This window comes from Oreochromis niloticus, linkage group LG23, assembly GCF_001858045.2.
Source record: "Oreochromis niloticus isolate F11D_XX linkage group LG23, O_niloticus_UMD_NMBU, whole genome shotgun sequence".
Taxonomy (NCBI): Eukaryota; Metazoa; Chordata; class Actinopteri; order Cichliformes; family Cichlidae; genus Oreochromis; species Oreochromis niloticus.
In genome coordinates, this window is record NC_031986.2 from 38922574 (window position 1) to 38936636 (window position 14063).

The 14063-nt window shown below is 40.2% G+C and overlaps 2 long non-coding RNA genes across 3 annotated transcripts; one reads left to right on the forward strand and one right to left on the reverse strand.

Moving 5' to 3' along the window:
* Position 1: 1 nt before the first annotated feature.
* On the reverse strand, positions 2 to 5369 carry LOC112843950 (uncharacterized). The gene is made up of 3 exons (XR_003216510.1): positions 5279 to 5369; positions 3114 to 3342; positions 2 to 2547 (listed from the first exon to the last, which is right to left on the reverse strand). It is a non-coding gene; the product is annotated as an uncharacterized LOC112843950 (long non-coding RNA).
* A 170-nt stretch (positions 5370 to 5539) lies between these two features.
* Positions 5540 to 13698, forward strand: LOC102081366 (uncharacterized). Of its 2 annotated transcripts, XR_003216509.1 has the most exons (4): positions 5542 to 5643; positions 5736 to 5801; positions 6494 to 6680; positions 13485 to 13698. It is a non-coding gene; the product is annotated as an uncharacterized LOC102081366 (long non-coding RNA). The 2 variants fall into 2 exon arrangements; XR_270350.4 differs by lacking the exon at positions 13485 to 13698 and having other exon boundaries at positions 5540 to 5643; positions 6494 to 7693.
* Positions 13699 to 14063: the final 365 nt, after the last annotated feature.

Below are 14063 nucleotides of genomic sequence, written 5' to 3' on the forward strand. Positions count from 1 at the left end.
GTTAACACAAATTCCTGCTGGCAAGATGTTTAGTAAATCTATTTTTACAAGCACAGAAAGGCTGATCATTGTTTATATCACAGTGTTTAATCCCCGTTGCTTGAGGAGGCTTTCTTGTGGTTACAGCTCTCTAGCCAAAAGCGTTGTCTTTAAAATCCCATTTATACAGAACGTGTTGGAAACACTGCTGAAGATCTCTCTAATTTAAGCCACATCAATCAAAGAACATTTATTTTACAAGGTAGCTTGTTTTGTATGTAATCCAACATTGTTTAATTCCCTGGGGTGCAATTTGTTTCATTTTTAAATGATGTATAAAGCCCCAATATTATACAAAAACTCTTTGCATGCTTCTGCTAGCTTTGTAGAAAATTGAAGTTCATTCTACGCTACACAGGATAAAATAAAAAGTACCTTTTTAAAATGGGGGACATAGATACCAAACAGTGTAGGAAATTTTGTGTATGCTTTACTAAAATTATGACACTGAGAAACATTGGCTTAAATAGCTTGGTTCAACTCAGTTTCTTTAAGACTTTTAGTTTTAGAGGACCGCTACAATCAACGTCATGATACGGATCATGTTCTGTGTTCTCTGATTTACTCCTAAAGCCTCCATTTGTTTATAATAATCCACCCATGTGATGTATTGAAGGCTGCTAAACCATTCAGTTCTGTGTCTTTTGGCCCAAATTGGGTAATTTGTTTTGTTTTAATAAAGTAGGTGTTTTTCTTGGGTCAGATTGTCAAGAAGCAAATTGCTTTGTAATCACATCACACATGGAAAGTTCAGATAATGGCGGACAGAGCATAGCGCTGCTTCTCGGTTGTATGCAAGTATTAACACAGCTATGTTTTCATTGCAAAGGAAAACATGTCACTTCATTTGCCCCAGTTTAGCCCATAATCGCAGCGACCGGCTGGAAGGAGGCAGGCGCCTTGAAGCGAACTGCAAGATGATCAGTAAACACTCTACGATCTCGATTTTTAAATTTTTTTTATTTCGAGTCACGTATTAACTGGTTTGCATCCAACACACACACAGATAGAAGCAGGCTTTATTTATTGGGTTGTTCAAAGTAAAATTCCACTCAATTGTGCCATGCCGTAGAGTAAAAGGGTGCCAAAATAAAGACAGAATAACATAAAAAGGGAACAAGTTGTGCCCATTATGTTGAACAATGCTCTATGAACTTGCGCTCACAGAGCAGCACAAACAGCAAAAGCAGTCCTCAGGAAAGAGGCAGGCAGCAGAAGGGGGCCTGTGTGACCATTCAAACAGGCAGCGTGTGGCTGTGGGCCTAGAACAGCCAGCAGTACATTTCCATAACAGGAAAGGTCAGTGTTGTGGCTCCAGGGGCTTTAGAGACGCTAACAAAATCCATTCTGGGAGCTTGCTGCTCTCCTGCTCTACAGTACCAGTTTACTGGACTCCGTTTACTGCTACAGTCTAATATTAAACACTGTAAAGCATATCACCATATATCATCAGTTACCTCTGGACTCATATTTTCTATATTATATTTAGCACAAATTACTCTTTGGGGATTTTATCTTTTAACAGTTACATTCTAAAGTTGTTTTATCTTGAAAGCAAGAAATGCCGTCTAGGGAAACTCAGATATCCAATATTTCCTAAAATGGAAACAATAAACCATATTATACAAATGTTTATATCGTTATATATCTGATTTTATGATAGTGTCTTACAGTTTTACTGTAGTTTTTACAGCACTAGCTATCAATATGAAGATTTTAAATGCAAAACGCATGATTGTTATATTTTAAAGGAATTGTCTTTATGTATTTAGCAAACTGAACATGTCTGAATAAAATAATAAAGTACAATTCTGGATATGTATTACTTGTGTGGAGTGTGTGTGTAGTTTACAGGGCTTTTTTATTTATTTTTAAAGATATTAACTTTGTGTAACTGGTAACCAATCTTAACATTTCTTCCACTACTGAAAAAAATAACACGTAGTATATAACTAAGCTGAGCTGAAAAGAAGTACAGATCCCCATACTCTACTTAAAGAAATGTATATTTAACAATATAAGTAGCTCGAAATAGATTTTATTGAAAGCTCAGCAGCATAACATCAGCAAACACTTGCTTGATTATTTTACCTGCCAAAATCATATCAGTTCACTCCTTCATTCAAACGTCACTGCAAATTTTTCACTTTAGAACATCTGAACCATACAAAAAGCTCAGTTTTAAGCTGTCTTTTTATAAAAGGGGAAAAGAAAAAAGGTTGTTGTTCAAGGCTAAAATAATGCGTAGTCATGTCTTTATTTTAGAAACCCCACGTAAAAAACAGCTTTAATTTTGTGGGCAGTTTGTGTAATAAAAACATGCTGTATTCATGTGTTGTGTGTGTAGCTACGTGCTTTGACGTACAGTGTTTGAAGTGGTGTTCCATGCAAAAAAACAGTGGAGGAAGTTGAAACAGCTTCTGGTCTTTCTCTTGGACCAGGCCTTGGGGCCTCAGGGGGCCCATAGGAATAAAACACTCCTCAGCACAGCCTCATATACCTCAACACCTGCAGCACACAAAAGCCCTCTGTGAGTCAAACAGTCACTCAAAAGTCAGAAATGCTTGTGTACGACAAGAAAACAAGGTATGTTGAGCATAACAAGTTAAAAGGTAGACTTGACTTTCTATTAAGCCAACAGGTTGACATAAAATGTATCAATATCATAGCTTTAGTGGAGTAAACTGAATTGATTAATAGCAACTATTTTCACATTTTTTCAGTTTTTTATTCTAAGTGATTTTTTAAAAAACTAAATTATAATTTGGCTTTGTCTTGTTTGATCAGACGTGTCATTACATGCCTCAAAAATCGCTGCACGCATACAAAATATTTCACTTATTATTATTTGAGCTTTACTCCAGAAATTAAACAAAATGCACAGAACCCATTCACTTTTTAGGTCCCGACAAGCCCCTTCTACAACCACCTCACAGTATTTTCCCATGGGGCTCCCGCACACTCAAGACTTAAATTGAAAAAATATTGACATTGGAGTGGCTAAAAAGACACGGCGTACCTAATAGATATAATTATCCAACATAATTATCTCCAGTAATAACAACAGATAATACCGCTCAGTCTGAGTGCATGTTTGTTGTTGTGTCTGAAGGGATCCTCCCTGGAAAGATGGGCAGTGCCGCCTCTGCCCCAGCTGAACTCAGCCAGGTGTGGGTGTGGGAGAGTGAGACTGCAGCCTGTCAGGACCAGGCATAAGGCTGATGTTTGAGGTCACCCACTGTGTGGGTGAATTCCCCCTTTTGGCATCAACAATTTTTGGTCCTTAGAAACTGGAGCATTCACCTTGTAGGAGGTTAAGAAAGAAAAGCAATAAAGAAGTGGGTTTGTATGCATAATCCACTGCACAGCAAGATTTTAATAACATTGAGTTGAAGCTCATTAATTTAAGAAATCGTTATGACAGTTCTGGAGTCCAAAGAGTGATTTCTGTGTCTGGTCCCAGAGACCTAGGCCCATTTACCTAATTAAAAAAACAAACCAGCCGTCTCTGCGGCTCTTGTGTTTACTGCTCTGTGATGGAGGGCATAAAATACAAGCAGCAGTAGAAATGCAAATAGAAGGCATGGTGACATAGAGCCAGATGAAAAGAGGCAAAGGACAAAGAAAGGAGAAATGAACTGATGAAAGAGGAGTCAGCTTTAAGTAAGGCTTTGAGGGAAAAAAACAACAAGCTTTTGATTTATTTATTGGCTTTTGGTGCAGTGGGAATAGTTTGACATTTGTGTCTAATTATTTCTAACTGAAATGTGATCCCTGCTTGGTAAATATGAAGGCATTGCCAGCAGCTGGTTCAATTAGGATGGCATAATGACTGGAAATATAGGGAAATGGCTAGTCTGGATATGCCAAAATGTAAAATAATCCCTAAAGTTCACCAGTTAACATGTAAGCCTTGTTTGTTTAATATGTCCAAGAAAATATAAAAATGACTCATTAAATTACAAACACTGGTCTTTTCTTATTTTAGTGTTTGTGCTGTTCTAACTGTGAATATGGTTACACCTGTATTTCTTCTTTTTTGTTGGATTCTTTATTGTGCAACAGCTAATTTTCCAAAAGTTAATTTGTCAGAATTTTATACTTAATTTAGTGAATTCTGAATTGTAATTTTTATGTGTTAGCGTACTTTGATTTAAGGTTAGAAAGAACACAAAAGGTACTGCGATGAGGCTGCAGAAGAAGAGGAGAAACAGAACAACCCACAGATTGTGGGGTCTGAAAAAAGATGAGAGTGAAGGACAATGAAGTCATAACAGTGTAGCGGGTGGAGGATGAAGGAGGAATGTGAGATGTGCTGTGTGATGAGGTGGAGGCAGAGGGAGGAAGGACGGGGAGATGATGCAGCAGTATGTACAGCAACTAAATGCTGCAGAGGAGATCATCTGAACATATCTTAGTTCCAGTAAGAGGCCCACAGCATCGCCTGATGACTCACCTGCGGTAACACTGCATCACCCAGAGTATGAGATCATCAGTTTAATCTCACCCAGATACAGATCAGCGCATAGCAGAAACAGCTAAAGATTAAAAACATTATTGTTTCATCATCTTTATCTGTTTGGAGAGTATCAGCACTAAAATGTAACATTGTCTTTGCTAAACATCACCTGCATTATAATTTATTCTTGATCAATAACTGATGTTGGCATCAACTTCATCTTAATTTACATTACAATATTGCACAGGTCAAAGCCATCCACAATCCTAGTGTTGGTTCCAAGCCAGGATAAATGAGTATAGTTGTGTCACAAAGTGCATTTGGCATAAAGTATTTGCCAAATAAAACATGCAGATGATCAAGAAGTAGATTTTCATATTGGATTGGCCTGGGATAACACCACCGATGAAGTCAACAAGGAGGGTGCTGGTGGAAACTGTGCTACTGCTGGGTGATGACAATAGAGGAGGAGAGGAGGAAGGTGTGTTCTGAGGCAGCAAAAAGAAGGAAAGGTTGGATTGTAAGGCCACAGAGGTTTATGGATGTAGTGAGTGTGAATGCTTGGATTGTGGGTGTGACAGGATAAAAAAGATGCAAGATAAGGAACGGATGGTGGCGGATGACTCGCAGTAGCGACTCTTGACAGGAACAGCCAAAAGAAAAGGAAGAAGAAGAAGAGGAAGTAGATGCTGCATAGATCAGATAGAAGGTTGGATGATCTAAATATCTGAGCATTTACTGCCGTTTCTTTCAGTTAATGAAAAACTTTAAAATAATTACCAGCAAATGATGAACCTCTTTCATGGTCCTGGGTCTCTGACCCAGCGTTTTCAGTTTGTTGAGTTTGCTGAGTTTATTTCTAATTTCTGGCTTTGGTTATTCATCTGTTTCTACCCAGTTCCTGTGTGAAGCACACGTCTTAGCCTGCGTCTCATTGCGTGTCTTACTTCCTGTTTTATTTTGATAGTCTTCTATTTACTGTGTATTATGTTCAGTTTTGCTCCCCGTGTCTCTTCAGTCAGATTAGTGTCAGCTGTGCTCCACCTGTGCCCTGTTCGCTCGTCATCCTCTTTGTGTATATATTGTCTGCATTTCTCTCTTGGGACAGTCCTCCCTATCACTCTGTGGTCATTGGTGTGGCAAAGGTGTGAGTTTCCTAGTTTCGTTATTCATGTTGTTTTGCGTTTCATTTTACTTTAATTAAACCAGCTTTTATTTTAATCCTTGTGTTTCTCAGTCCAGCATTTGGGTCCCGCCTCTGCCAGTCACACAGCCTTGTGTATAAATGTTGTTCAGCCTCCAAGTAAGCATACTTCTGAGGAGATCACCCTTAAAAGGAAGAAAGAGAGCAAAAGATTGATACTTTGCAGTTCCACTTGCTTTGATCTGCTCCATCTTGTTGGTCAACACAGGATACACGAATGACAATAGTGATATAAACAGAATCAGAAGTCTAATAGTTTTTAATACTGTCTTATACTACAAACTGCATTTAAGGCAATCATCTGAATTATTCATCTGTCTAATCTGGGCTTCTGCTGATCTGTAAGGGTTAGAGCACAGCACAAAGCACACGGAGTACTTAAGCTGCTGCCCAAACGACACTTCAGTGCTGTGGGACGAGCATTGGGTTACATAGGAGAGCAAAAGCTCACTCGCTTCAATTATGTTACAGAGAAAGAAAGAGGGAGAGAGATGAATCGAGGTGGGGGCTGAGGCAAGGGAAAGCAAATGCAAAACAGAAAAACTCTCTAGATGTCTGTCTGATTATTTATTGCCACAACAGAGCTGTTTATTATTATTATTATTGCAGTGATGATGGCCTACATTAGATCATAACAGAACTGTGTTTCTTAGTGATGCTCTGAAACAGGAGTGGGCGCTGTGAAACCAGATTGGTTACGTGTATTTCAGTAAAGTTATAAGAATATTTATCTCACCTACATTTACCTGGAACTGCTGATTATTTTTTTCACAATTCTCCTTCCTTTACAGAAACATGATGGGGATGAGAGACACCAGCTACAGCACTTCCTTTTAAAAACAAAGAAATTCACCCTCGTCCTGTTTCTGGCGCTACTGGCACGAAAACACCGACCAGCAAACCACCCGGAACTAAAGCAAACAGTACATTCCCATCAGGGATGTATAAACGAGGGCATCCTCCAGGGTACACAAACCAGTATGTGCGCATGGAAAGTATTTAACGTCTTTTCATAGTGAGCGCGCTTTTCAGTGCCTGCAAGCAGTGAGACGGGCCATAAAGTCCATCAATGAACTATGCGGCTATGGTTGAAATGTGTTTATTTAGTTACCCAGAATGCACAGAGCTTTAAATGCTGATCAACTATGGTGCGAATTAGGTATGAGCAACACTCGGGGCAGAATATGTTTCATGTTACTTCCCAAAAAGCAGAAGTTATCGTCTAAACCTCTTTCAGACCCCTATTACTAATGACTTCTCAGCACTGTCCTTCATATGAAGTGTGGCATGATAAGGCAACTGCATTTTAAGTTATTCATCAAATCTATATTTTGAAAAACTTTTTATTACTTTTCACTCAAAGCATTTATGTCAGAACCCTTGATATGTTTTTTTATGGAAGCTGAAATCGAGACTTCTTTGAGATAAAGTGTTGAAAAAAAACATTTTAAGGGTTTATTTATAATTTATAAATTCAGTTTAATAGTGATTTTCTAATTTAAATATAAAACTGAAAAACACGAGTGAGAAGGGAAAAAAACAATCTTCAACCACAAAGCATTTTACAAATGAAAGAAACTGGATTGATCAAACAATCTTGATCACACCCACACATAGCCACTAACTGGTTAGTCATTCACCACTGTGGCCTCAGCTTACGGACCAACATGTGGTATCTGATTATCAAGAACATATTTAGGTTTGGCAGTGAACTTCCACTCAGAGAGTGTATAATTAAGATTTAGAGTACTGTTATTCTGAGAAAGGCAACTGATCAAATCCCCCTGACTTTCTAAACGATAAGCATGCTGAACTGTAAATGTCATTCTAGCTGTTTTGTTGTGTAAAATTGTGCGCTTGAGTGTGACTGAGTGGGTGTGAGCCAGCTGGCCCAAAAGTCCAGCAGTAGCAGAAGAAATAAAAAGAGAATTACCCCAGTTTAGACTGTGATCCGTCACACTCCACTCTTCAAGCACCTCTGAAACTGTCAGCACTTAAACAATGATAGACATCTGTGGGCCATCTTCTTCTTTTTTTCTGGTTGATTGAAGAATACACATTTTTTTATTTTGATGTTATATATTTAAATATTTTTGTATTTAAAAAAATGATCATGATCATCATGATCATTTACAGCACTGCTGTTATAAACTGTAGTCTGTGTTAACAGCTTGTTTTGACTTCTGGGAATTGCTCTCAAGCAGCAGGCTGCATTTCCAGTCAGTCAGGTGACCAGCTCTCGTCAGGGATCTCCCCACGGTCACCTGACATGTGCCCATTCATTTGCTCACGAGCTTTCTCCTCGCTCTCTCCTCCCTTTCTTCTTTCACTTTTGACTGCAGCTGCCCCCCTGGTTTAACAGTGGTACCCCCAGCTACCCTCTTCCTCCCATCAAATTTCCCCTCCACATTTCTAATGGGCTAAAATCCCCCCTGTCCTCCTGCTGTTTCATCGCTTTGCCTTTTCCTCTACAGGGACTTAATTCACCCTCTGTTCGTGCCCGCTCTTTGAATTATTCAGTGAGTTGCTGCTGCTCGCCACAAAGAGCCATCTCTAACACACTGACAGAGAAGTGGGGTAAAAAGCAGATACAGTGACAGTATGGTGGCAGAGTGTGAGGGAAGTAGTGGGAGGGTGATAGACTGATGGCAGCAGGTGGTCTGGCTGGGAGCTTCCCAGGAAACCCCACACTTATCTTCCTCCTCCTCCACCTCCTCCTCAGCTCATGCAGCCCAAATCACATAACCCTGGTTTATAACTAGCTGTCATGCTAGGCGAACTGGAAATAGATGGCATACTTGATGGCAAGCCTGATCTGATACAGAAAGCAGCAGGGTGCGTGCTGCGGGGGGGATCGTGTGTCCTGGGCGGCCATCATGACAAAGCAAATCTGCCCACAGCCTCGTGCAGAACTGAACGTCAGCCTGAAGTGGAAACGCCACTCATTTCTTTTAAGTTGTTAGCATGTGGGCCAGGATAGGCCTTTTGAGCAGAGGGAAACAGAATCCAATCATTCACATCATGACCTTCTGATAATTGCTATCAACGTTTTTGGACTTGTCACTGCAGTTTGTTGAATATTCCAAGCAGATTACCTTGATTTTAAGTTTTTAATTGTGTGGCTTAATCTTTGTTTTAATATAAATATTTAAACTTTTACAATATCTTGCTGAAACTTTGATAGGAATATTCATAATTTACTGATAGCCTACAATATCTAAATGGTTAATATGAAGCATGTTATTAGTTATTAGCAATTATAGGTTAGCAATAAGATTAAAAAAAACTGGGATAAACAAACACTCCTGCTCTTTCCAATCTTAGCATTATGCAAACTTACATATACCCATTTAAACTCCACAAGACAAATAGGAAAACAAAAGCAAATCATGCTTTTATTCTTTTAAATTCAAATCCCGTAGCCATGTGCCGATGATGCCATCTGCCCTTTTGTTAGCACCATCAAATAGCAGCTAAACACAGCAGCCAATATTGCTGCTGACATGACACAACTTTATGAAAAACTCTTTAATGCTTCAGTACCTCTGCTGCTCAAAACCACTGAATCATCTGAATGTCGCTGATGAAGACGCTTCACCGCTTTATTGGAGGCATGAAATGACTTACTTCAGTAAATGAAAAGGAGCAAAAGTGGCACAAGATAATCAAGTTATCAAATATTTAAATCTAGACAGATCTGTATGTGTGAGGCTTAGCTAGTTCACAGACCATATAGGAAAGTTGTATTTTTTTCTTCTTCTTCTTCTTTTTTTTTTTTTTTTAGCTTATAGCTCATCTCAAACTGAGTTGAGGGCACTTTGAAACATTTGCTGCATTGTCAGTTATAGGGATTGAGGCTGACATGATTGCACACAGCAGCAACCAACTGAAAACAAGCAGCTTCCTGTAATCTGTTTTCTGCTGAAGGTTTGATTCCTAAACCAGAAAATGTGCTCTTAGAAAATTCCTCTTGGTGTTTCCGCGAAAGGCTTCAGTGTCCATGAGGACTCTCAGTTATGTCATACCTTTTAGCAATTTAAACTTGTTTGTCCAGTTTCTGGCTTTGCGAGTGAGCTCTAATTTTCAAACACAGCATAGTGTACATACAATTATTCACACAACATACAGTAATATACATACTATTCCCTTGTGTCTCACTTTATGTAGTATTCTCTGTTTGAGGGAAAACCCTGATTGTAAGTCCCATGCAAATACTGAGGGGAAAGGGTGGAAGAAAGCCCCCCCGGTAGGTGAGGCACATGCTTCACTGAACACTGAGGCAAACCAAAGCACACTGGTGCTGCTGTGGGAGGTGTTGCAATGTCAGGAACTAGAGGCTGAGGAACTCCTGACCTTTCCTATCATCTGTACTTTCTGTCAATCTGACATCTATGCATCACTGAGTGTCATTGTGAAATGTGGGAGGGCTGGGAGAATGAAAACCTATTAAAAAAACAACAAAAAACAGAGTATGAACAATGCTTTCAGGAAGCACAGCATACACAACAGATTAGTTTTGCATGTTAATGTATGTGTTTCTGATTGAAAGTGAAAGAGAAATGAAAACAGAAGAAAAGGCAAACAAAAAAGAAAGAAGTAGGTGAGATCAGTCAGAGGAAAAAGAGTGTAGGGTGAAAAACGTGAAATGAATATGACAAACATATGAGCAACATTGACTTTTTTAATATAAATGACTCCAGGTGAAGAACATACAGCCCTACAGAGTGATATTAAAGGATGAGGTGATGTTTGGGGGAGATAGCGTGTATGGTAATACCCCTGACGGGGCTATTTCTGGACTGTCTGTAAGCCTGTGTGTGAATTCATGTGTGTATATGAGTTTCTCTGTATGTGAATACGAGTGATTCAGTGTGTGTGTATGTGTGATGTAGACCATGCAGAGTCAGTCAGTCTGTCGTGGGGCTGTGGGGGATTCCTGTTTAGTCCTCCAGTGAATTTCTGGGGGCTCACTGCAGGGAACAGGCGGGGCTGCTCGAGGGTGGGGGGGACTATCAGTTACTCTTGATGATGTGTCCAGTTTCTGTTGTTTATAGTTCCTGTCTCCTTGCTTCACTTCTTTTCTCTGCTGGCATCTCTTTTTCAACCACTCGAGTTAAGGAACAACACAGAAACCACACAGCGCCCTCAGCAAACGCATATCTTCTTCATATTCTGCTTTTGATCATTTTTAACCACTTTCCCTCGTCACAAACAGTGCCACAGAGTGCGCAAACAACAACACTCAGCTAGTATCTAAAATGATGTATCTTCTCTAAATACAGCATTTTTATTTTGACACTTTCATATGGCTGAATGAATGTCCTAGTTTGTTTATGGCAACTTGTCTTAAAAGGAAAACTCACTTTCAGTCAGTCCCTCTTACCCAATTAGATCTGTATCAAGATACATTGTCCACCGAATGCTAGTGAGTTTTTATGATACCCATGAGAACAGCAGTAAAAAAAAGCAACAGGAATGTTGTGGAAGGAAGGAAGTTTGAATCACCCTGAACACGAGATATACAGTGACTTGCAAAAGTATTCGGCCCCCTTGAACTTTTCCACATTTTGTCACATTACAGCCACAAACATGAATCAATTTGATTGGAATTCCACGTGAAAGACCAATACAAAGTGGTGCACACGTGAGAAGTGGAACGAAAATCATACATGATTCCAAACATTTTTTACAAATAAATAACTGAAAAGTGGGGTGTGCGTAATTATTCAGCCCCCTGAGTCAATACTTTGTAGAACCACCTTTTGCTGCAATTACAGCTGCCAGTCTTTTAGGGTATGTCTCTACCAGCTTTGCACATCTAGAGACTGAAATCCTTGCCCATTCTTCTTTGCAAAACAGCTCCAGCTCAGTCAGATTAGATGGACAGCATTTGTGAACAGCAGTTTTCAGATCTTGCCACAGATTCTCGATTGGATTTAGACACCAGACAGGTCAGGGATAAAGTTACTGAGAAATTTAAAGCAGGCTTAGGCTACAAAAAGATTTCCCAAGCCTTGAACATCCCACGGAGCACTGTTCAAGCGATCATTCAGAAATGGAAGGAGTATGGCACAACTGTAAACCTACCAAGACAAGGCCGTCCACCTAAACTCACAGGCCGAACAAGGAGAGTGCTGATCAGAAATGCAGGCCCATGGTGACTCTGGATGAGCTGCAGAGATCTACAGCTCAGGTGGGGGAATCTGTCCATAGGACAACTATTAGTTGTGCACTGCACAAAGTTGGCCTTTATGGAAGAGTGGCAAGAAGAAAGCCATTGTTAACAGAAAACCATAAGAAGTCCCGTTTGCAGGTTGCCACAAGCCATGTGGGGGACACAGCAAACATGTGGAAGAAGGTGCTCTGGTCAGATGAGACCAAAATGGAACTTTTTGGCCAAAATGCAAAACACTATGTGTGGCGGAAAACTAACACTGCACATCACTCTGAACACACCATTCCCACTGTCAAATATGGTGGTGGCAGCATCATGCTCTGGGGGTGCTTCTCTTCAGCAGGGACAGGGAAGCTGGTCAGAGTTGATGGGAAGATGGATGGAGCCAAATACAGGGCAATCTCAGAAGAAAACCTCTTGGAGTCTGCAAAAGACTTGAGACTGGGGCGGAGGTTCACCTTCCAGCAGGACAACGACCCTAAACATAAAGCCAGGGCAACAATGGAATGGTTTAAAACAAAACATATCCATGTGTTAGAATGGCCCAGTCAAAGTCCAGATCTAAATCCAATCGAGAATCTGTGGCAAGATCTGAAAGCTGCTGGTCACAAATGCTGTCCATCTAATCTGACTGAGCTGGAGCTGTTTTGCAAAGAAGGATGGCCAAGGATTTCAGTCTCTAGATGTGCACAGCTGGTAGAGACATACCCTAAAAGACTGGCAGCTGTAATTGCAGCAAAAGGTGGTTCTACAAAGTATTGTCTCAGGGGGCTGAATAATTGCGCACACCCCACTTTTCAGTTATTTATTTGTAAAAAATGTTTGGAATCATGTATGATTTTCGTTCCACTTCTCACGTGCACACCACTTTGTATTGGTCTTTCACATGGAATTCCAATAAAATTGATTCATGTTTGTGGCTGTAATGTGACAAAATGTGGAAAAGTTCAAGGGGGCCGAATACTTTTGCAAGCCACTGTAGTTTTGGATTTACAGCTAAATTGTAGCTTTCACTTGGTGGCCAGTGCTCCACTGGTAGTGTGGGTATCCACTAATAACGGGACTTATGGTTTAAACCCATCGTCTTGCGTCTTGACTTTGTGTCCTGATGGGGGAATGAGGGAGAATGTGTAAGCAAATTATTATATATCACAATGACACATTGTACACTTGTTATGACGGGACACCAAAATCGGTTTTGTACGAGGCAGTGAACATGTTTTGAAGGTTGGGCATTTTAACATGGAAGTCACTTTTGGAGTTGTTCTTAACAACCCAAGTTATGGGTCAGCCAGTGCATAAGAATTTAATCATTTTTATTGACTGAAAGTCTTTCGTACAGTATGTACTCAGCCTGAGAAAGGACTAAATACTCTAACAGACTCTTCTGCATTACAGATCATGTGGTAAACAGGCTCCTACCACACCACTTTTAACTTCTGCTTTTTTTCAGCAACATTCTCAACTACATAGGTTTTTTCCTGTATTCAAACAGCTTTTTTATTTTTTATTTTTTTGATCTCTGTGCTTTATCTCCTCTGCAGATGGTTTGACCTCCAGTCACACCCTAACCCTTGCTTCATCGATCTCTGGTCTTCCTCTTTCAGAATGCTGAATCTCAGATGTACGTGTTACGCGTCTGCAGGCTTCTCAACCTCGAAGGACCGCGGTGAGGTCAGAGGTGAAGCGTCCCTTTCTGCACTTCAAAACGTGACACTCAAGACAAACGGCAGCTTAGACGCGGATGAGTGATTGTGCATGTCTGTGCATATGTGTTCCTCTGTGTAATATGATACTGAGTAAACAAAGTGCAGCGTGTTCTGGGGAGAAATTGTTTATTTAAATTAGAGGCTGACTGGTATGTGAACATGCGTGTGAACTGCAGGCTTGTGTACATGAGTGTAGTTACATATGTGCGATATTGTGAACAAAATGAGTAGATAAATACACCGCTGAATAGTTGACAATTTGACGAAAGGGTGTCTTTTCTCTGTGGAAAACCCAACTTCCTTACATTTGCCTTCCTGCGATCTGTGGCGTGTTTCTCCCAGCCTGTCAGTTTGATACACACATACGCGTGGAGTAACATAAGTGGGACACGTAGACACACACGCACACAAAGAAGCCCAGCTGTCAATCAGCATTCAGTAAGAGGCATGAAACAGACAGGCTATTCTGTCCCTTGG